This window comes from Ambystoma mexicanum, chromosome 6p (genome assembly GCF_040938575.1).
Source record: "Ambystoma mexicanum isolate Mex_15411 chromosome 6p, UKY_AmexF1_1, whole genome shotgun sequence".
NCBI classification, from domain to species: Eukaryota; Metazoa; Chordata; class Amphibia; order Caudata; family Ambystomatidae; genus Ambystoma; species Ambystoma mexicanum.
In genome coordinates this window covers 300,556,275-300,579,131 of record NC_090935.1, presented here as the reverse complement: position 1 = coordinate 300,579,131, position 22,857 = coordinate 300,556,275, and the positions used below count along the sequence as shown (strand labels likewise).

The 22,857-nt window shown below is 45.0% G+C and overlaps 1 protein-coding gene across 1 annotated transcript in view; it reads left to right on the top strand.

Annotated features, from left to right (window-relative positions):
- Positions 1-22,857, top strand: part of ATP8B1 (ATPase phospholipid transporting 8B1) — a 958,513-nt gene that overhangs the window by 435,071 nt on the left and 500,585 nt on the right. The gene's annotated exons all lie outside the window — the stretch shown is intronic.

The following is a 22,857-nucleotide window of genomic DNA, read 5'->3' as shown; positions in this document are numbered from 1 at the left end:
TAGCAAAGCTATCGGAGTTGAGGTTTGGCAGCCCAGCAGGGAATCCTAGACGAGAACACCTAAAATCACCATCGGGCAAGTACTTTATGCCAATTAAACCCTATTGCATTGGGGGGGGGGTTTATAAACCTATGTTAACTCGCCCCCTGTATTCAGACTTTCTCAGGGACCACTTCTGGGGCTCCTGAAGTCACAAGGACCACTTGCTTGGTGCTTCGAGGGATGCAGATGCAGAGGTCACTTTCATACTCTGGATGTAGGTCCGGCTTGTCAGCGGTTCCATGCCCTGAAGAGAAGGTTCCTGTATTGGTCAGCTGGATGACTCTTGGATGACTCTTGGCATGCTCTTGCCCACCGCATCGCCGCTCTCTGCCCTAATTTCCAGTGCTATGCGGACGATACCCAGCTCATTTTCAGGCTACCCTCAGCCTCCCCCTCTCCTTCCCTCATCCCTGACTGTCTGTCTGCTATCCAGGAATGGTGTGCCGCCAATGACCTCTGCCTTAATGCCAGTAAGACTGAGATTCTACTCATCGGTACACCCACTCCCTCCTTCCCTGCAGCTCTCTGGCCTGCCTCCCTTGGCCCCCTCCCTGCTCCTACCTGCAATGCAAAAAACCTTGGGGTCATCTTCGACTCCACACTCTCCTTCTCTCCTCATATTTCTGACGTCGCTAAGAAGTCACACTACCAGCTGCACCTCCTCAGAGGTATTCTTCCCTTCCTCTCCTTCCCCCAGAAGCTCACTGTCTCCCGAGCCCTGGTTCTCTCTGTAAGCTGGATTACTGTAACAGCCTGTATCTTAATCTGCCTGCCTCCACTCTCCGCCCTCTGCAACTCATCCAGAACAGAACTGCGAGACTTGTCCTTGGCCTCAAGCCCAGGGACCGTATCTCTCCAGGACTGAAATCTCTACACTGGCTCCCAGTGGCTGCGAGGATAAAGTTCAAAACCCTCTGCATTCTCCACAAGGCCTTCTGGGGCCTTGGTCCTAAATACCTTCAACTCTCTCTTCCCAAATATCTTCCTTCCCGAGCCCTTCGCTCATCCGCCTCCAACTCCCTCAGGGTCAGCCGCTTCTCGAAGCAACGAGCTGGGGGTAGATCTCTCTCCACGGCAGGGGCCTCCCTCTGGAACAGCCTTCCTGCCTCCCTGAAACTTGAGGAGAACCATCTCCGGTTCCGGAAGCACCTCAAAACCTTCCTCTTTGCTTCTGCTTTCTCTCTCCCTCTCCCCTGCTGAACAGCTAATATTCTTCACTGAAACTGCACTGATTCTGCAACTGGACCACTCTTAACGGCCTCAGTCCTGGGCCCAGCCGCTCTCCACTTGCACTGATGCCCTGGAATCCCCTCTGCACTGCGGGACTGTCTCTGTATCCATACAGCGCCCCCCCCCTTTTCCAGCACTTGTTCTGCATTTACCTTGCACTTGCCACCAGCTGGCCCTATTTATTACTTTACGCCACTTACCTTGTACTGCACTCCCCCCCCCCCCCTTCCCCTTGCATTTTTCCCCCTCCCCCACCCCTGCACTTGCGCAATCTGAATGACACCTGGCCTAGTAGGATCGTTGTCTGTCTCCCCTTGTTCCTCCCCTCCCTGCCTCGTCGCGCCTTGAAACACCTGTGTATAGGCGCGTTACAAATGCCATATCATATCATATCATGATGGGCAATCCACACTGTTAACGACTTCAGAGGACACCCATTGTACAACGCAAGTGGAGAACCGCAATGGCTACAGCAACCAAATGGTGGTAGTCTATGCTTGTGGTTGATACAAAGAAGCTGTTCATGCAAGGTCCCTCTTGGTGCTGGAGACCTGCACATGCTAGGGGGAGGCCTCTTGTTTCACTGGTAGAGGGCCTGCAGAGTGCCCAAGTCTGAATTCGGGACAGCGACTGATGCAGCTTGGTAGCCCAAAAGGAAGCTAGTCTGCTCAGAGCATGGTTCATTGACACTTTCAAAGGCATCCATAGGCAATAGTCTCAAGCAGGAGTTGAGACTGGTTATTTCCAGCACTGATGAAGGCCTTCTGGAGCTCAGCAAAGGAGCAGGGTGTCTGATGATGCTGGTTAGTTGCATTTAGGTCTTCTGCAGGATGGTCCTCTTTGAAATGGTCTTGGCAACAACAGACAATCTCATGATTTGTTGCATGTGTCCTCCTCTTATCCTGAATTACTGCTGGAGTGTCCCTTGAGCCCTCCCATGATAAGGATCTGGATAAATTAAACTGCCAGGGGCTCTCCAATCCTGGACAGCTTCCGGCAACCGCATCTGCCCAGCAACAGACAAACTTGGCCAAAATGTGGACTGAGCGCAGACAGCCCCAGTTTACACACCTGCCCACAAACCCATGCAGACACTTTGCCCGGTTAAGCTGAGGCTTTGCCCGGGAAATGGCTTACCATATATAGCAAGTCTGGCCCTGGAAGGGCAGGAAGAAATCCAAAAGACAAGATGGCCAAAAAGCAGGGTAAAATCTCGCGTTATAGTCCTTTTAGAGTGTTTGGTATTGTAAGACATTATGCTGTTAAATGCAACAGTGCATGCGAAAATGTAAGCAAACATGGTACAACAATATCCCCTGCAACCGTCCCGTCATAAACACATCATGCAAGTACCCATAAAGTTACTAAAGGGAAGGAAAAAAAGAAATGCAAAGTACTTCCACCAACATACTTCACTGTTAGATGTGTGTAGTTTAGAACTAACAGGTATCGGTTCCCCCAGAAGAGATGAGCTTAGCAAGTTAATTCTAAAAGGCTTTACTGACCTATAGAAGTCAGGTTTAAAATAGTAAAGTTGGAGGGAGAGGGTTCCGTAGTTGGCCACTGTGGGAAAGTTGGAGAAAGAAAGTATTTCCCAACACTAGGCAAAGCGGTATTGTTTGCACCTGGCCAGTTGTGGGCACAGGGACGGTCTAGTTCCAATCCACACTCACGCGAGGGAGATGTCTGTTGCTGAGCAGATGTGAGTTCAGAGACTGTCTAGTTTGGACAGCCATTGCCAGTTTGAATGGTGCAGACACTTTCCATTGGAGGGCTAGGGCCGACCGTGGCCCACATTTAGGATAAAAGGCGGGCTCCTGCGGCCATTGGCGCCAACACTACTACAGAGTTAAGCCAGCTGGAGACCTGTGGACGTCCGTTTAAGACTTCCAGCATTGCCTCCAGCCAGGTCCCAGTGAAACCCTCAATCTCTGAATTGATCTTGTGAAGGCTGTTGGCAATGCTTCTGCCTTTGCTATAATGGCACCAACCTTGACTCCCCTCCGGCCCTAAGACCCCCGCCCCCGACCGGCACATTGATCCTGCCCCGTGGAGCATTCGGAAAAGCACCAGAACCCTTGTAGGCTCTGTCCAGAGCCTTTGATGTACACCGGTCGCTGCTGAGTTTCACCTTGTAACGCTGCAGGTCTCCAGCTTGTGGGCCAAGAACAATTCTGCAGTTGCTGCTCTCCAACTCGGTGGCCTTTTAAAGGTCTATTTGTGCTTGCTACATGAGTCACCTACCGCTGCTTGAGTGCAGTGTTCATCGCTGCTGCCCACTTTCATAATTTTGTTGGGACTCGTGGTGGGCTGTGCCTCAGGATGCCTGTATTTTCCATCTTTGGGAACCATCTCACTGGAGCTTGGAACTGTCAATTAGGTGGGCCCAATCCTAATGCTGGAAGTGACCACTGCATCTGCAACAGCTGGACCGCATGTAGAAGGACTTTGATAAAAGTAGGCCCAGCGTTTCTAGAAACCTTGGGGGTGGTTCCTAACTGAATCAGGAGTAAGAGCGATGTGCCTACATAGCCATTTTCTTGCCTTCTCCGGCCATAAGGTTGTCAGAATTCTTATGTTGGGGAAACTATGGCCACTTCTTCGTCTCCTCCCTAATGGACTTCTTTTTGGTGGACAGATGGACTTCTCCTGAACTACCATGCCATTATGTTCATTCATACCTTAAGGTATATGGTATTGTCACCCCTTAGGTGCGAAGTAATAAGGGGTGCCTCTCAGGCTCCCCATTGAAGTGCCCTCTGGTGATTGTCACCCTACACAGGTTTTAGAGAATAGGTTTCTCGCAGCTAGACTTCAGTTTGGACTTCACCAAGGATGCAAGCTATTTTACTGCATTGACAGCCTATTGTACCATTTTGGTAGCCATTGGGGTACCAAGGTTTTTTCAAATCCTGCTTTCTATTTTGCTTTTCATAGGTTTTCATTTGTCTAGGTGACCATGAGGTAGGCCTAAAATTGCCACACAATGGCAGCTTCCATATTGGTTCGATCTGGTTCAAGCCAGTATAGGTCACTATCCTTCTCACTTCCTGTGGGAGTGGCTAAGGCTAAGCGGTAGTCCTACTTGTTAGGGAGAATGTTTAGTTTATGTGCTAATACCCTTTAACCTGAGACCCCCAGCATTTCTGCTGCACTCTGGACTTTATTTTAATCTCCAGAGTGAGTGGACATTTTTCCCACTCATTCTTTTTCTCTGCTTGGGTACTTATTTTTACTGCTTTCGTGGAGTATGCTGATCTCCAAATGTTAAAACGGGCATCTGTTTTTGACTGTGACACCCTGCACCCTCTGTGCCGTGCCACTGATGAGTTCCTTGGACTTCTCTTTGTTTTAATACATTCTCTTGTGTGAACTACAGTTCTTAAGAGAAGTAAGGTCACATTTATCTCACTTACCTTTTTCCTTTGTGGGTCCAGCACACACCACCTTATATGGGGTGCTGGGGTCGGGGGGTTACATTGTAACTCCTGCTCCCACTACTAATGTAACGTTTTGTTACTGACTAACCACCATAAATGACTGGTGGCAGTGGATACGTTTTCTACCTTTTGTGCAGATTACTAGCTGGCCGATTCCTCATCTGCAGTATAGCACCCATGGGTGACCATGTTCTCAAAATGGCCCCTGTTATTTTATTTTGTTAGCGCTATTTTTTCTCCGCTCCTTCTGGGCTTTCATTTCATGTCGGATTGGGTCTTTTGTGCGTTTTGCCTTTATGCAGGCTTCATTCCTGAAGCCAGCCCAGGCTTCAGTCTGGCAAGGCAGGAAGTGAGGAGGGTCCCGAAACCTCGCTGTCCTTTGTTTGTAGGTGTGCATGGCTGAAACCAGTTCTAACTGGGCAGCTGGCTGGCCTGCAGGATAGCCAACTGCCAGGTTATTGACCGCTCCATGGAAGGGAATGAATGGGATCCAGCATATAAGGCGAGGATTTTTGGACTACAGGCAGTCGACCACTGGAACAAGGAATGCAAAGCAGAAGATGAGCAGAGATGCCAGCAGCACCTTCAACAGCCGCAGAGGTACCGGTGAAGCCCTGAAGCTGTGCTGACCCTGTTTTCATCTAGTCAGGGAAGCTCTGGCAAGGACAATTTCCTTCCTTGGGTTGGTGGGACCAACTTGCCTCAAGACCTTCCTCCATTTGGGCCATCCTGCGACTTTCCTGGGCTGCAGAACACCAATGCTCAGGGTACCTGGACCATTTACGAGAGCATAGTCTTGCAAACATCGAATCTCGCTGAAACTTTTGAAGGCACGCCCTGGAGTGCTGACCCCAGAGAAAATACAACCCGCTAGGGAAGAAAGGCCGAGGTCGATCTTGTAAGGATAACAAATTTTAATCTCACACACATGATACAACAGCAAAGAACTATGCTGCCAAGAACGTTCTGCTAAAAAAAGGGTACAAGTAAGAGGCTTAAGAGGAGTCACATTGTCATTGTGACGCAATACCTTACAGTTCAAACCTGCACGGCTGGTTGGTGTGCGCCTATGCAGGATCCACCTACTCCATGAGAGATGCCAGTTTATTGGTTCCAGCCCAGTCTGTCCATCTTCCATCACGTGGGTGCTGCAGAGATCATCTTCTTACCGACTAAGGTCAAAGAACAAAGGAGGTTCTGGAGCACTCTGACCTCCACACACACATTTCACTCACTCCCTTTCGTGCCATCCGGCTTCAAGGTCTCCACCCTTGTTTGGAACTATAATGTATCCCTCACAGCACCTTGCAATGCAAATCGTATGCTTGTAGCTCAAAGGCGTGCAATGTCTGTTCTCTTTGAACATTCAAAATTTTTTACTTTTTAGGGTTGGTGGTCGAAGGTCACCTGGTGCCATGGAATTCAGTGATCTTGGGGCTTAGTCAGTTATATGGGCTTTAACTCTTCATCGGCCAGCGGTGACCGTGTCATGTTTTGGCCAGTGTGAGATAACATGCACACCAGCTGCCGGTCTCTGATCACGGCCTTGACGGGCACATTCCTTTCAGGTAAAAAAACACCTTTGCCACACTGTTGGAACAATGAATGAGCTTTATGGCGGTTGGGGTTGTATTCCTGGGAGCTTTGGCATGGCTGGAGAATTCCCTCATCTCGCAATCAGGGCCTACTGCATGAGATGCCGCATTCGCGTGCAGGCCTTGTCTCCACAAGGCATCCAGCTACATTTTCAACTTCACTCTTCAGGTACTGTGGGGGTTGGGTTGCACTTACCTTGGGCCATTTTCGGTGTTCCTTTGAATTGGGAGTGCTGTTTCCTTCAATTGGGAGTTGACCTGAACTCCACTGTGTAGGTCTTGCAACCTGTTTGCTAGCAGGAGGCCTTCTCTTGAGCTCGTGTGTTTTCTACAAGAACAACTGACTGGTTACATAACAGTTCTCTGAATATTTTAATCAGAACTGGTGCTGTCCAATTGACTGTAGCTTTGCTGGTTTCCCAAAGGTCCATCTTCCTGATCCTACTGGCTTTGGCAATGCTGGATGGTTCCTCCATAAATGTGAATCGTGAAAATATTTTTAGTTGGGGGAACAGACTGCCAAACGCCCTCTTGTCGAGTATATATTATTTACCAGTAGCTACCTCTGTTCTGTTAACCCTTACTTCACCTTAAGCTGAATTTTGCAAAGGTGATGCATAGAAGTGATTTTACTGACCTTAACTGAAGTCCCTCTGTGCTGGATATGAAAGGTATATGAAAAGTTACTCACCTGCATTATTGTTCCTTTTTATAAACGTATTCCTTTTCTAAGTGAATGTTATTGTAGTTGCTACATTTTGACTTGCTTGTGTGTTGTGTGTTTGTGTGTATATATAAATATATTTTGATACAACTTTGTTTTCTTGCATCTCTGTATGAACTGATTTCTTTGTACTACTCTACAACTCACATTACTCCCTCCTAAGATAAGCGTGGATGTTCAGCCACTCTACTGACTTGTATAGTACAGGCCTATATTAAGAGTTGGATCCCTAATACCAAGTGATAAGTCTTATGAATTGTAACCCCAGTTGTAATTTCTAGAAACGTACCTTACACTACTCACCATGAGTATAGTTGATTTTGTGACCCTTTGCCACAGCCCCTTTTAGTGAATGGCTGGCTGGCATTTGGACAGCCTTTGTCCGAGGTTATTTTTAGGTTTGTCATGAGCCTGTTGCACTCCCTTGCTTTTCCTGTTCTGTAACTTGGAGGATGCCAGTCTTTTGACCTGCTAAAGGCGATTTCTAGCCGTATTGGCCTTTTTTTTTTAAAAGCCCTCGCTTGGCAATATTTGCTGATTGCACTACATTTAACATAGCACGATTTGTGTTTTTTGCCACTATTGGTTCAGTCTGGGCATCCTGAAGACTCCTGGTAACTCCCAACATCTGCTTTCTCCAGTTTACTGAGACATCCCACAGTTTATCGTTGGGATTATGCACTTGGTCATTGTCCCCTTTTGCTGATGTGCTGCTGCCTTATTTTGTTCATCGAGCTGTTGGGAGTTGTTTTTGCAAGTTCCCACTCCTTTCTGGGTTCCCCCTTGACAAAATATTGGATGCAGACTTGAGGGTCCTTGTGCCTCGTTCCTCTATGTGGTCATGAAACTCCTCAGAGACTTGCAATATCCTTATAATGTACGGTAGGGTGTACATTATCCCATATATGGCTTAGGAAGAACTTCTGAATGTGGATTACTGTTTTAGTGCTTCGGGATTTTGTTTACATATCCTCTTGGTTGAACAGTTTTTTCACTTTTTATCCCATACCATGACTGTTTGGTGCAGACTACCGGGTATAGGGCCTTCCACATATACTAAGGTTCGTTTGTGTCTTTACTGTACTTTATTGTGCAGGGCAACAGGTGCTTGTCTGGTTGTTGGTTGCCTGGTTCTCCCCACATCATGTTGTTTTTTTTATTTTTTTTTTATTTTTATTGTTTAATCACATTGGATTTTTACAATACAGGTCTTCTCCTCAATTCATACGATTATTTATCCAATCAGTTTGTCGCTTTCTGTGGGCAATTTGTGATTTGCCGGTTCATTTGATGGATGTTGTGGTCACTGTTGTGTTTGTTCTTGGTGACACCCATTGTTGAGTAGTTGTTGGTCGATGTATTCTAACATTTGTGCTGCTGCAACTTGCCATGTGATTTTATCACCCCCAATGAGCATGCACCACCAGGTATTTTCCTCGTGTAATATGTTAAAACCGGGCATGTGTGACAAATACTGTTGTCTAATGAAGTTCGTTGCTGGGCATGCCATGAGCAAATGGCTTATTGTTTCTTTAACAGGGTGGCTGGCATTGTTGCAAAAACGACAATCGTTAGTTGCTGTTTGTCCTCTGATATGAAGTATCTCATTTGTTTTCATTATGTTGAGTCGTGCTCGTAAAATTAAATTTTGCGCCTTTTTATTTGGAAATTGGTTTATGAAGCCTTGCAGCTCGTTTCGTTTCAATATATTATGTGGTAAGTGAGCCATAAGTTTCGATCTTGTTGTAACGTTGATCGTCATTGCCCAATCTGCATCTTTAATTTTTTGTAGAACTTTACATGGATTTTCAATCAGTTCTTGTTCGTCCGATGCTATATCAAATAATACACCTAGATTTTCCTCTTGCCATGTTATTAGCATCTGACAGTTTCTGGCATCCATTTCACATTTAATCATATTGAAGATTTTATTGCTGGTGTCCATTCTGCTTTTCCTAAAGAGCATTATGGTGTTGCACACCACTGTGCATTTTAAAGATTGCAGGCTGAGTTCTCGGCGTATGGCCACTCCTGATGTCGATTGGGGTAGTTTCAAGACTTTTCGCCAAAATCGGGCCTCTAGTTTAGCCCATATTTGCTTTGGTATCATGGGCATCGCTTCCATCCCATATGTCAAGGTAGGTACGACCTTCATTTTATAGAAGTTTAAAACTGGGACAAGTGAGTATTTCCCAAATTTGCCATCAATAGCTTTAGCTTGTGCTGCTAGTTTGTCTGTTTTTCCAAACAGTTCCGCTTGCATTGCGTTATCTTGGCGTGAACTGTCTAGGAATACTCCAAGATATTTGAATGAGGTGACGGACTCGATTTCAGTGTGGCCCAGCCGCCATCTGAAATTGCTGTTTTTTTTCTCACGGTTTTGGAAGATCATAACTTTTGTTTTGCTTATATTAATTTCCAGGTGGTTGCTTGTTGCATATTGCTGTAGGGCACTTAACTTTCTTTGCAGACCTATTTGTGTTTGATCAAAAAAAGTTAGATCGTCCGCATATAGGAGATGGCCGATTTCTGTGACTCCGATTTTTGGCGGGAATACCCTTATTGTTTGCCCAATGTCTTGAATGTCCCCAATGTAGGTGGTGAACAGCGCTGAAGCCAGCGGGCATCCCTGCTTGACTCCTCGGGTGCTCTTGACTTCATTAGACAAGTCCCCTTCTCGGCTGAGACGAACTCGCATTTTGGTTTCATGATGCAGAGCCTGTATCGGGGCTAGTATGTCTTCCGGGCAATGCCATTCTTTTAGTTTTCTCCATAGGATCGGCCTTTCAATACGATCAAAAGCTTGAGTGAAGTCAATGAAGACTACAAAAAGACACTGTTTGTATTGCAGTGCTTTGCTTTTTAGGATGTTACACGCCAGAATGTTACACGAGGTTCCTGCGTTTTTCTTAAAGCCAGTTTGATAATCATCATTGCATTTTGCTGATGCAGCCCATGTTTGAAATCTTTTCATTAGTAACGTTGCGTATACTTTGCCTATCACGTCCAATAACGCAATCGGGCGAAAGTTTGCTGGATCTGTAAGGTTCCCTTTTTTGTAGATCGGAACTATTATAGCTTTTGTCCATGATTCAGGTATCGACTTTAGTTCTGTGCAGCGTCGAAAAATAGCACTTATGAAGCTTGTCCATTCGTTTGCATATTTTTTTAATTCAGCGTTGGTAATGCCGTCTGGACCAGGTGCTCTGGAGTTCTTTAAGTTTTTGATTATATTCAAGATGTCTTCTTTATTTTCTACATTGACCCAGTTTATTGCTTTCGATTGTGTCTCAATGCCGGTGTATGGTTCTTCTGCTTTGAAAACTGTTTCAAAGTGTTGTTCCCATGCATGTTGACTAATGTTGTTCAAAATTTGTCTCTCAAGGGTTTGCTCTGTATCTCTTAATAGAGTCCAGAAATGTCTGCTGTTTGTAATGAGAGCCTTGATAATTTGTTCCCCGTCAGCTTGATACAATTTGTATCTATGGGCTCTTACCCATGCTTTGTATCTTGATTTTATGTTCCTGATATTTGCGGGTGTTTCATTGATGGATTTTTTGCGTGTGTTACGTAGCGCTTTTCTGTATTCACGTCTTTTTGCAATAAGTTCTTTATTATATGCATGTTTTGTGTCAGTTTTGATCATGTGTCCTCTTCCTTTTCTCGGACATATGTGCAGCATTAGTAGTGGTTGTTAATCAATGTCGGGCACTGTTGATGTCAGTGCATCTGCTTCGTATTTTGCTGTCGCTTTGATGATCTCATTCGCACTTATTCTTATTCGTGTTCCTTGTGCGTTCGGTTCGAGTTGCAAATTTCGGCCGCTTTTGTTGTTCTCTGCCAGCCAAGATATTACCAACATGTTGTGATCGCTCATGGACGTGCGTCGCACATGAAACTCTTTGATGTCATGCAGTAGTGATTCTGATACAAATATGTAATCAATCGTGGTTGCCAACGGCGCACGCTCCCATGTTGGTATTCTGTTTGTTACTGGGAGAGCCTCATCTACGTTGTGAAGTCCATGCATGCCGGAGAATTTGAGCCATTCTTTGCCGCGTTGTTCTGCGGCTTGCAGTGCTATGGTTTTGTTTGCCTTTTGTGTTGTTTTACAATTGGCATTCAGGTCTCCGCACACGAGTATTGTTGATACTTGATACTCACGCATTGCTACCTCTATTGCCTCGTTGCACATTGCATTGAGTTTTCTTGCACTTGTTGTTACTGGATTCCAGTAAGTGTTGATAATCATAACTTTTTTGTTTTTCACTTTTTGTTTGCCTGCCTCACCCCAGGTGAGTATTACTGCTAAAATTGACTGGTTGGCGGTTATTGTTGTTTCCATTGAAGCTCCACATCCATTTCGACATGCTATCATCAGTCCTGAAGTTGGACGTCCTTTAATTCCTCTTGCGGCAGGTGCCAGAATGATCTGGTAGCCTTCCATCGTGGGAGTTTGTTGCAGCCATGTCTCTTGGAGACATATGATATCAAATTCTCCTAGATTGGGGTCTCCTGGTGTGGTTAAGTGGGAGTGTCCTCTCGTGTTCCATGAGCATAACTTTACAGTTTCGTCCCGCTCATTGTTCTGGTCGTTTGTTGCCGTCTTGTCTTGCCAGGATGGCTATTTGTTATATCGGCGGGACAATGCTTTCGGTAGCCAACCACATAGTCCTGTTTTGCTATTCTGTGGAGCTTCTTTTTTCTGTGTGGACGGACTTTTGTCTACTCTTTGTGTCAGCGATCTTGTTATTACCTTCTCGTCAGATTGACTTCTTTGTACCTTTGTCGTATGGTATTGCTCACATGTTCTTCTTTGCGTTAGGGCATGTTTGTTTATTTCACTTTCCCTGGTCTGTGTTCTGTTATCCCTTATGCATCGACTTTGTGTCACTTTCTTGGCCTGTGTTCCTTTGTGTTCTTTTTGCAAGTTCTCCCCCCTTAGTTGGTCAGCGCACATATTGTTACCCGCTTCGATTTGCTTGTTTTCTCTTTTTATTTCCGATTTGTTCCTCGGTGCTTCTATATTTGCTTGATGTTTCTTTATCGTGATTTCTTCTATGTGATATCCATGATTATAGAAGTCGTCATGATGTTTCTCAATCATTCGGCATATTGTTCTGGAATTAAAATGTAGCAATGCTGCTGCCCCCTTTCTGGTATGCCAAGGTTCCACGATTTGTATGTCTTCTGATATTATGTATCGTAGGTCGCGCATGTAATGTAATATGTCCAAAATTGTTCTTCTGTTTAGAATGACCTCTTCTTTGTTACAACTTCTTTGTGTTATTTTGATCATCCATCTGCATTCTCTTTTATTGTTTGTTTTGACATTTTCGGTGTCCTCGTCTCTTCTTCTCCCCTGCCTTATATTGCGAGTGGTCGCACCTTGGGCTGCCGTGTATCTTTTCTCTGATTGTTCTCGCCTTTTATCATGATTGCTGTTTGCTTTCGTTATTGTTTCTCTATTGTAGGTGGCTCTTTGTTGTTCTCTTTTTATTTTTGTCGCTGGTACTGTGGTTTATACTGTGTATGTGTGTATTCCAATTTCCCTTCTTGGCTCCTGCTTTTATTGCACAGTTGATCAAGATTTTTATTTACTTCTACGTCACTACTTTTGTGTTGATTATGCAATTCTGATTTTGTTTTTTCGTTGCTTGCAGAGTTTTGTTTTTATCATGTCCCGATTTTTTTTTTCTCACTATTGCGTGCATGGTAGATCAAACGATTTCGTTTCTCTTCAAGAGTTTCAAAGTCTCGCTCCTTGTCTACCTTGTTACAAACTTTTTTTGATTTTGGCGACAACTCAATTTCTGAACGATGGCTCATTTTTGTCAGTTGCTCTGTGTAGCCCGGCATTATGGGGGGATTTTCAGCGTCATCTGTATACAAGCTGACATTCATTAAAGTGTCCTCAGGCTCTGGAATTCCTCCTTGGTTTATTAGTACCACCGACTCTTTTGCTACTTGGTTGCCGCAGTTCTTGTTTCCTTTACCTGGCATCTGGTTTTGTTGATTTCTCTGCAATTTCATGTCCTTTGACGATGTCATTGGTGTCTTCCAATTTTCCACTCTCACCGCTGTATCTACATGCTCCTTGACGTTCCTGTCTATCATTGGATCTCTGTTGTTGTCTATGCAAGATCTTGTGTTTCCCTTATTGACTTCATTATTCGTGGTAATTTTGTCAAACATCTTGTATGTTGTTACTGCACCTTCCTCATGTTGTTCATTAAGTGAGGGGGTTTTGTTTAAAATTAGGACCACTTTTGGTGTGTGCTTTATGGTACTTGTTGGCTGCATATCGCTAATGCTCCTTGTTTCCATATTGTCTTTCATTTGGGTCTTAATTTCTACACTTTTGGTTGTTTTCTGTTCTGTCGTTAGATCGATGATCGTTTCAGTTTGAGTTTCAGCTTCTTTCAGCTTGTTTTCTTTGCCTTTAGCTTCATGCAGCGCTCCATTCCTGTCACTGTGATTTGGCCCATCAGAATTGATTTTTTGATCAGTATGTTCTTGACTGTTTTTATTTGCTGTTATGTATCCTTCCAGCAAGAGGACTTTCGTTAGAACCATGGCAAGAGTGACCTGTTGATCCTTTACTGTGTCATTTAATGTCTCATACAGTTTGCAAAAGGGATTTAATGCAATTGTTATCGATGACATGATGCTTAGTAGATCCGTTTTCTTTGTCGTTGGCTCATGCAATATGTTCGGGGATTTCAATGCAGTGTTCCTGCTGTGCACATGCGGGAAGTCACTAAGTCTTCTTCTTGGCGTTTGTGGCCAGCCGCTGGGGTTCTGTGTTCTCAATGGGGATACATTGTTCACATGCTCTGTACACTGTGTTCTGATTTTCGTTTGCTTGTCTTGGTATTCTTGTTCCTCGATGTCCTGCTGTGTACTGGTTCCTAATGTTGGTCTGGAGTACGGGCTCGTTATAGCTTTCTTTTGTACTGGGCTATTTGTTATTTCTTTCTCACTTCCCCCTGTTATTGTGGGCTGTGGTGTTACAGATTTTCCTTTTGGTGTGCTCCTCGCACGTGCTTCCATGTGGTCTGCTTCTATCATCTTCTCTGTCTCTGGTTTGTTATTTACTTTTTGTGATCCTCCCTGTCTCTCTTTTGATGTTGGTACAGGCTCTGGCATTGTCACTTCTCTGTTTAGTTTGTGAGCATCTGTTGCTTCCATGAGCACGGCAGGTTGTGCTGTTACTATTCTCATGGGACATGTGACTATTTCTTTGTTCTTTATCGCTTTTTCCTCGTTTACCTTGTCGCTGATTACTACTATTTCATCCCCTATTTCATCCCCTATGTCTAGCATTTGTTCGTCTGTCACTGCTTCGTGGTCTTGCCCACTTCTTGTTGTGTGTTTCATTTTACGCTGTTTTGCTAGTGGCATGGTGTCGTTTACTGCTGCAAGTATTTCTGCATCGGATAGATCACTGCATCTCTTGGATTTGGCTAACAGCTGATTCTCGAAGAAATCAGTTAGCAATTTCATTGAACTTGGTTTTCTTGTTGTAGTAATGCCTTTGTTTTTGCATAGCCCATCTTTGCTGCTTTGCAAGCTTTTGCAATTAACAGTGTTTTTTATTCGCAATTGCCCCTTTTTGTTTTTCTGATGTTTTATATTATTTCGTGTGATTGTCTTCCATGTTATGTTCTCCTTTGGTTCTCTTGGCCTCTTCTTGTGATTTTCTTCTGTTGATAGGAGGGGCTCCCTGGGCTCATCTCCCATTACGCTGGTATTGGTTTGTATTGCTCCTGCTGGGTTTCGCACCTCCTCTTCTGTGTGAGCTGCATGTACCTGAGCAGTGATGCTCACGGTTGCAGCTGTGGGTGTAGCGTACCTCGGCTGTTGGTTGACCTGATTTGTCTTCTGAGCGTCTGATTCCTGGTCGCCTCCTCGGGACGACTCCTCTCGATTTCCCGACTCTTACTTGAACCGGGGCCATTATCTCCGTTTGCGTTGTGCTGCAATCGTTCTTGGCATCTTCAACACTCGCCATTGCGCTGTTTCCGTGAGCCGCAGCGCTGTCTCGCCCCGCCTCCCCTCCGGGGGGCTGTAGCGAGAACAGCATACCTGTGCCCGGTGATGCGGCGCTTTGCGTGTGGTCTTCCCTATTGTGTGTTTTTTTACAGGTTCTGGCACTTTCGGCACATCCTCTTCTATAACGTCAGGTAAGGTTGTTGTATTCGAAATTCTGCATACATTTGCATTTTCGTTTTCTTTAACAAGGTTGTGACTATTGTGACTGTTGTCTGTTTGTACGTTAATCATGGAGTGACTTTGAATGGGTAGCAGCAAACCCTTCGAATTTCTTGTCACTTCAAGCACGATTGCCCCGCCTCCTTTCTTCGCGCTGCGAAGACGGCGACTATCTGCTTCCATGTGTTTACAGTTCGAGGGGGACTGGGGGATTGTGGTGAAACTAAAAATTAAGTCAAGGCTGAATGGTTACAACCGCAAATACACAGTGCTTGCTGCTTACTGTTCTTTAAGTGGAGTTAATGTTACACGGAATGATGACTTGCCTGCGAGTTCTGCCGTGGTTTCCTGGGGGGATTCACCTCAGCCCGTCGCCACGCGGGCATTAAACCGTTAATCCGTTAATCCGTTTCACTCCCAAGCTCAAAGACAATGCGGCACGTGAGACTTCCACGCCTTCCGAAGCCGGAGCCGAGCCCTTCAGCCCTTCTGCTCTCTACTCTCTGCTCTCCGCTCTATGATCGACGTTCTTTTATGTTGGATGCTAACACTTGGTAGAGTGAACGCATATAGACATTTGGGTTAGGTGAGTCCTAGTAGACTTGTTTTAACAATCTGCTTTGTATCTTTTTTTAATACTAGGTTGTATTGGAAGAATACTTATTTGAACTGTTAGTTTTATATGCCTGCCTTTATTAAAATGTTTTTCAGTTTGGTGTTAGATATGTGGACTAATTGTACCTCTGTCAGCCTATTACTTGAGAGTTGAGCTTTGTCCTCGAACTACATTACCTACCTGAATACAGGTTGTTCCCCTTTCTTGTCAGGTTTTGACCTGCTCCTTAGGGTTAATGGTTGTAGCATTCTCAAGAGGATGGTACAAAAACTGCCTTAACAAGCTACATGGCCGCAAAGTCTTGACCCTACTTCTCCCTTGCCTGGATGTGATTGGTGGAGTTCTGGCAAAGGATTCACCCGCTGGGCTTTCCCTAGGATTACTGTAGGGTCTGCATCCTTGGAAAATGTTTTCCAACCTGTTGGCTTTGCCAAATCTTGATGTCTATTCTAAAAGCCTCCCGGCTCTCAAGGTACACTAGGCCCATCACTATAGCAGGGAAGGACTTTTGAAGTGATAGGGCTGTTAGGTTAGATTTTCATTTGTATGCCAAATCACCTTCACCTCTGAGACCCCAAACACTTTTTGCTGGACGTGGGGATTCTTTTTCTATGTTCCTGAGTGAGAGGCAACCTTTTTCCCCACTGACCCCTTTCTATGGGAGCCATTTCTGTGCATCTCCATACTTTGTTTTTTGAGTTATACTGCTCTATAACTTTTTGGACATCTACATTTTACTGTTGCAGCACACAGCACTTTCTGTGCAGTGTTGCCGGGGAGTCCATTGGGCTTCCCTTTTTATTTTCTCGTTTTTACCTTTTGTTCCCAAGGGTAGGATACTTATTATCCTTTCTACAATTCCCATTCTGAGAAACGAAAACCCTACCCATCGCACCAGCTCATGCAGCTCCCAGGCACCAACACTCTCAGACCAAGTACCCGGACAACGCTCAACTTTCCACTACGCTCTGTGCACACCTGTCATGCAGCCTATCAAGGAGTGCAGGTGGAATGTAACCGACATGTGGAAGTTTGATCTCTCACAAATCTGACAGAGTATGCCAACCACAAAAGGTAATGAAGTTGAAGCAGACTGAGCTGCTGGTAAACAATCTGTGCAGAGAATGGTCCACTGGAGGAATTTCAGGGGCAAGAGAAATGGAAGCTTTGTTAACCTCTGTTCTTGAGGTGCTTTTAAAAAAAAATAATTGGTTTTATGGATGTTTGTTCATTGCTAGTCACAGTAAATGAAATAAAAAAAATACAAACTCAAGGTTATAGAACAATATCGGAGTGTTTCAAGACTATTATCTCATCATGCATCTTTTACATACATCCGTCTTTGAGCTGCAACAGTTTACCATGACTTTCCCTTCTCCCTCCACCCACCCTGTGGGTCGAGCAAACATCTTGGGGAATATATCTTAAGTGGTCAGTTTATTGATGAGGAAATTACCCATTTGGTGAGTTTTTATTTTTGCCTTCACTCACAACCCCTTAGATCACATCCTTTGCTTCAGCCCAGTGCATCAAACTTCTTGATATTTTGGCTGACCTGACAAGTGTCTGTTCACAAAATCCATCCATAGAGCCTTGCATTGTGAGGATCTCCCGTGGAGAGATGCTGTTGTCTTTTCCATTATACATATGTTTGAGGCTACATTAATCCACTCATTCTTGCTCTGAACTGTTCTAGACTTCCATTTTGTTACAAATATGGCACGGGTTGCTAGCAACAACTGAGGGACCAGACCTTTAATCCTACTCCATTGATCTTCACTTTTCTCATGGTCAAATAATATAACATGGGGGTCTGGAATTCTTTGGATACCATCTATTTCTTTAATCTAACCCAGGACCTTGTCCCAAAATACTTATTCGGGAACAGCCACACCAGATATGCCAATAGTCGGCGACCTCCCCACATTCCCTTCAGCCTCTTGGGTTGGTTGTTTGGAACATCTTAGAAAGCCTGAGAGGGTCGTATTGCCATCTATGTAACAGTCTGATAGCATGTAATTTGTATTGGCTTGATATGGACGTTTGCGATGCCGCTTTGGACATCCTTCCCCACATTTCTGGGCTTATATGTTCACCAAGGTCTATCTCCAATCGACCTCTCAGTGGGTCTGTGGTCCCGTCCCCTGCCTCAACCAATTTTTTGTACATAGCTGATATCAGGCCCTTCCTCTCTGTCCTAGAATCTAGTAACTTTTCAAAGGGGGTAAGGTCTCGCATCAACTTGTCCTTCCAAGCTGGTTTCGTTAGGATGCCTTTAATCTGTATATATTGAAAAGTGGACAGTGCGCCTATTCCCAGGGCTTCAGTCAGTTCCGGTAGTGTGACAAGTCTTTTTATTCTGTAGTTGCCCCACCCTCTCTAGGTCAGCCTCGTACCATGTTTGGAATCTCTCTACATTGGGGATGTGTTCATTGATTCCCAGAGACCATAAGTGACTCAGTGGGGATGGCCATGTGGAGATCTTTTGCATCCTCGTACCTTTTCTCCAAATTCCCCATATGGTACTCAGAATTGGGTGGTCTTTGATTCTATTATGGAGTTTTTTTCTTACGGGCCCAAAGCCACTCTGCCGCGTCCTAGTTCAAACCATCTGGAGTATTCTCCGTTCACAAATATGGAAGCTTTGGGGGATGTGTACATAACCTGTATTCCCTTTCTGAACCTTGGGCCAATCCCCACCTTACACAGGACTGCTCTCAGGAATTCCCACTCCACCCTATCAAAGGCCTTCTCTGCATCAATTGAAAGGAGGACGGGTTCATTGAACATGTTCTGGGATGCATGAATAAGGTGGAGGGTTTTACACATTGTCTGCTCCTTGTCTTCACAGTATGAATCCGACCTGGTCTGGGTGTATGAGTTGTGGCATTAGTGGCTCTAGTCTAGCGGCCAGAACCCTCGTGTATATTTTCGTGTCTAGGTTGAGTAGGGAGATCGGGTGGTACGATCCACATTTTTTCAGGTCTCTTCCATTTTTGGGAATTACCATAATCAGGGCAGGGGTGAAGGAGTCTGGGGCTTTCCCTGTTTCTAGTATTTCGTTAGAGGTCTGTCAAGAATGGTGTTAGTTGTGCACTAAAGGATTTATAGAATCTGGCCATGTAACATCTTCTCCCAGAGATTTTCCCAGTGTTAGCCTCTTTATTGCATCCTGAACTTCTTACTCAGATATGGGGACTCCAACCAGTCTGAGTCCAGGCCTGATATCTTGGGCATATTAATAGAAGACAGGTAAGCCTTGGTTCCAGGTTGGTCAAGGTTTGTTTCTGAGGTGTTATAGGGTCTCATAAAAGGAAGCGAAGCATTCAGGGATGGTAGGGGTGGTATCAGCTGGGGCGGGGTTATCCGCGATTATTTCTAATACTTTCCGCTCCGCTCTTTGTTCCTCAAGTCTTGAGGCTAGTAGTGCGTCAGCCTTGTCTCCTTTTTCATAAAATTTCTGTATCAGGAGTTGAAGCTTGTGCGCTATCTGCTTGTGTTCTAATAGTCTCTGTTCCTCTTTTTGCTTCATTAATGTTGTTGGGATCGTTCACCTCATCCCTCATACTTTCTCCCACAACTGACCGATTTCGGTTCTGAGTCGGTTCAATAATCTCTCTCCCTCTTCTTGCAGGACCCTTCTTTTATTAAAATACCTCTCCAGGTGGCTTTCCCTGCTTCCCAGACAACCTGCTTAGATACCTTTCCAGTATTATTTAGTTTGAGATATTCGCGTTAATCTCAGTCTCCAATGCTGTTCTGAAAACAAACAAGATCCTTCCAGAGACTTTCGTTACATCGCCATTTTCCTCCCGCCACTGGTAGATTCTCCCACTGAATGTCTGCTATCACCATGTTGTGGTCTGACCACGTAACTGGGACTATTTCTGAATGTGTTGTGATGTCGGAGAGATCTTTGGACAGATATATATATATATATATATATATATATATATATATATATATATATATATATATATATATATATATATATATATATATATATATATATATATATATATATATATATATATATATATATATATATATATATATATATATATATATATATATATATATATATATATATATATATATATATATATATATATATATATATATAATATATGTGTTGTGTGGATTAGAGTAGAAGGTGTAGCCTTGTTCAGTTGGGTGCATGTCTCTCCACGCTTCTCTCATTCCATATGTGTCAATCATCCCCATAAATTCTGTGTGGTCACCCCTAGTTTGGTCTCTGGCATCGGGATTACCAGGTTTCCAATCTTTAGTTGGGTCTGCCCATTGATTGAAGCCCTCCCCCCCCCGCTAGAATGATATGGCCTAAAGCCTCTTGCATGATTTTAGGGATCGATTTTGCGAAAAATCTAGCCTGTCCAGTGTTGGGGGAATAGTGTGGTAATCGTGACCTTCACCTTGGCAATGCTTCCCATCACCAATAAGGCCTGCCCTTCTACATCGGCCAGGTCTTGTTTTTTTGTTTTTTTTAAAAGGTTTTATTGATTTTACAACAAACACATAACTTACACTCCCGACATTTACAGTTGCGTGTGTGTCACACTATACATTACATGTTTCTCTCCATAATGTCTTCCCCCCTCCCTTCCCCTTAAACTCGAGCACTACCCCTTGTACCTCTGGCTTCTGTTACTCAGGATCAGGTCTCCTCCTGGTTCTCGGGCAGGTCCTCGTCACTGGGGTCACTTTGACCGCACCCATGTAGAGAGGCATTCATTTGTCTCCATTCCATCAGTGGTCCCACTTCTTCCTCCCCTCTGCTAGCCGCCACATGCCATGCCATTGTCTCCGCGTCTGCCCACTTAAGGAGATCCTCCCACCACCTCGCCAATCTAGGTCTGTGAGCGGCTTTCCAGCTCATGGCGATTCTCCTCTTGCCCAGGATGTATGCTAGGTGTTTAAGTTTACATACATGTCTCAAGTTATGTGGCCTGGTGAATCCCCCCAGCATGCATGCCCATATGGATTCTACGTCTAATTTGATCCCCTTTTCGGACAACTTGAGTTAATTTCCCTCAAACTTCCCAGCCTCCGGGCACACCCAGAAAATGTGGATCATCCCGGCTCTCTCCTCTCCACACTTAGGGCATTTTTGTGCCTCTGCGTTCCTAAATTTCGCTATCATTTGGGGGGGTCCTATATGCTCTGTGGGTGACATACAGTTGAATTTGTTGTAACCTGGCATTTCTGGAAACCTTCTTGTATCTTTGAGCCCTCTCCCATTGCCCGTCTTGCATGGCTTCTCCCGCCTCCTCCTCCCAGACCCGCCTTAGTTCGAGCAGCTCTTTTCTCACTCTTGACATCACTAATTCGTATATCCTAGATATCTCATGCCCTCCCTCCAAGATGTCATACATTGTTTCGATAGCCGTATCCGGTTGCTCCGCTAGCGCTATTTCGGACAACTTTTCTTTCACTCTTTTGACTATTCTTTTATATGTCATATGCTGTCCTAGCTGTACCCCAGTTCCATCCACTGTTTGGAAATCCATGGCCTCCCCCTCCTGCCAGATATCCCCCAGGGTGGCTAGGCCCACTGGCTCCCAGTATTTCTGGATAGTTTTTCTTAGTTGGCCATCTGCTCCGCATAGCGCCACTAGTGGCGCCTGCGGGGAACACAGGGCCGGGCCTCCCATGGTCCGGCACGCCGTGTGAGAGACCTCCCAACCCAGTGTCAACAATCTCGGTCTCCCCCGCATCTCTGGTTTGGATAGCCATATTAGTTCTTGTAAGACGTATGTGGCACTCTCCTCTTTCAGCAGCCTGAATTCTGCCGTCTCATCCTCCGCCAGCCACTTGGCTACGTATTGTAGTTGCGCCGCCAGGTGGTATATCTCGAAACTTGGTAAATGTATCCCCCCTCTGTCATGCATTCTGTAGTTTCCACAGGGCCACGCTCTGTTTCTTGTGTTATGCCACAAGAAACCCCTGCACAGGCTGTGCAGTTTAGTAAAGAAGCGCCTGGGCACCATGTATGGGATGTTTGTGAAATAATGCGGTAGCCTGGGCAGGACCACCATTTTCAGCAGGGCTGCCCTCCATACCATAGCAAAGCGGAGTTTGGCCCAAAATTCCATGCTATTTTTTATGCCCTCTACTGCTTTTTCTGTGTTTGTATTTGTGCTCCGCCGCTGCCGTATGATAAATATTGATCCCCAGGTATCTGAACGTTTTGGTCTGCCAAGATATCTGCAGAGTGGGCAGGTTTGTCTGTAGAGTGCCTTTGTATCTGCCCAGGGGAAACATACTCTATTTTTTGGGGGTTGACTGATATCCAGGAGAAGATTGCATAGTGTTCCATCACTTCTAGGATATATTGCAGGTTCTTCTCCGGATAACACAGGTATATGAGCATATCATCTGCATATAGTGATAGTAGGTGCGGTCCCCCTTTGGTGCGCAACCCTATCTTGCTATACTGTTGTAAGAGGTAGATTGCTAGTGGCTCGAGTGCAAGTATATACAGCATCGGCGACCATGGACAGCCCTGCCTTGTGCCTCTACTTAATTGCCAACTCTCCGATATGATCTTTCCTGTTTTTCTCTGGCTGTGGGGGAACTGTACAACATTTTCACCCAACGCAAGTACCCAGGTCCCATCCCGAATCCCTTCAAAGCCTCCAACCATGGCCATCGGACCGAGTCAAATGCCTTGACTGCATCCAATGAAACTACTGCTATTTCGTCTGGGTCACCCTCTGTCTTTTCTATGATGTGGTGGAGCCTCCTATGATTATCGGATATGCTCCTACCCGGAACATACCCCATTTGGTCTGGGTATATTAGTTTATTTATCATCGGCTTAAGTCTATTCGTGAGTACTGCCATAAGGATCTTACTCTCTTGGGTCAGCATGGACAATGGTCTGTACGACCCAATAGTCCACGCTGGACTTGCCTGGCTTAAGGAGGGGAATGATTACCGCTTTTCTCAGGGATTCCGGCAGTCTCCTTTTCTCGT